Source organism: Octopus bimaculoides, chromosome 30, assembly GCF_001194135.2.
Source record: "Octopus bimaculoides isolate UCB-OBI-ISO-001 chromosome 30, ASM119413v2, whole genome shotgun sequence".
NCBI lineage: Eukaryota > Metazoa > Mollusca > Cephalopoda > Octopoda > Octopodidae > Octopus > Octopus bimaculoides.
Window position 1 is genome coordinate 9,460,191 of NC_069010.1, and position 1,419 is coordinate 9,461,609.

Sequence of the window (1,419 nt, forward strand, 5' to 3'; positions counted from 1 at the left end):
GTAAAAACTCAATTAAAATCAATTTATAAACTCGATGAGTTCTTGAAACTTGGTTATTTTCCCTAAAACTATATACATATATATATATATATAAACAAATAGTAAATGAGTATATGTATATATATATATATATATATATATAGGCATATGTATATGTATATATAATCTGAGAAGCGTGTGTGTATAAAATTCAGAGAAGTTCGTGTATATACCTATATATGCAGAAAAAACGTATATATAGAGAGGTGTGCGTATACATATTATATATATAGCCCATGTCTGTGTTTGCTATTAATAATTATCATTCGTCATTAGTAAATTTTAACTGAAAGTAATTAATTCGATGGAATCGTCAGAGCAATAGGCTGTTGAAAGCTCCAAGTTCAAATTCCGCCCAGGTCAACTTTGCCTTTTCATATCTTTCCGGGGGTCAATAAAATGAAGTACCGGTCAAGTACCGAGGTCCGTTGTAAACGACAAACCACTCCTCCCGGCAAAATTAGTGGCCACATGCCTCAATTAAAAACAGTTATTAAATATTTTCCACTTAAAGATCTCTGTGTTGTTGGGCCAACTTTCACCCATTTATTGTACTGGTCAGTTATTTCTTTTTTAGCGGCCTTGGTTGGGTCATCTGGTCTTACCAGAGACAGACAAATATAAACACACGCACAGATTATATACATTAAATATTTATATATATATACACGTTTATGTGAAACAGCAATATAGTCACGTTGTACATTGGAAAGATATATCACCATTATTTGTGTGATGTCGCTATGGCATTGATTATTATTATTATTTGTCGTGGCACCTTGGGCAAGTGTCTTCTGGGCCGACCAAAGCCTTGTGAGTGAATCTGGTAGACGGAAACTAAAAGAAGCCCGTCGTATTTATGTATATATATATATATATATATATGTATGTATGTCTGTGTGTGTGTGTGTGTGTGTTTGTCCCCCTTGCATCGCTTGACAACCGATGCTGGTGTGTTTACGTTCCCGTAAGTAACTTAGCGGTTCGGCAAAAGAGAGACCGATAGAATAAGTACTAGGCTTACAAAGATTAAGTTCTGGGGCCGATTTGCTCGACTAAAAGGCGGTGCTCCAGCATGGCCGCAGTCAAAACGACTGAAACAAGTAAAAGAGTATAATCGACTGAGATTTGTCTGCATGGAGTGAGTGCCCGGTCAAACTCCCATCCGATTTATTATTGCAAGGGTCAGTCAGTGTTGAAGCTTGTTTTATTTATTTTGTTTTTGTTTTTTTTTAGCGGCCCTTGGTCGTCTCACCTCCCAAAACACAAACGAATATAAATTTTGCGAGAGAATGAATGAAAAGGAAAGTCGAACAACATTAAAGAAAAACGGATTATAAAGAACAGATCATGTTGTATTATATATATACATACATATAT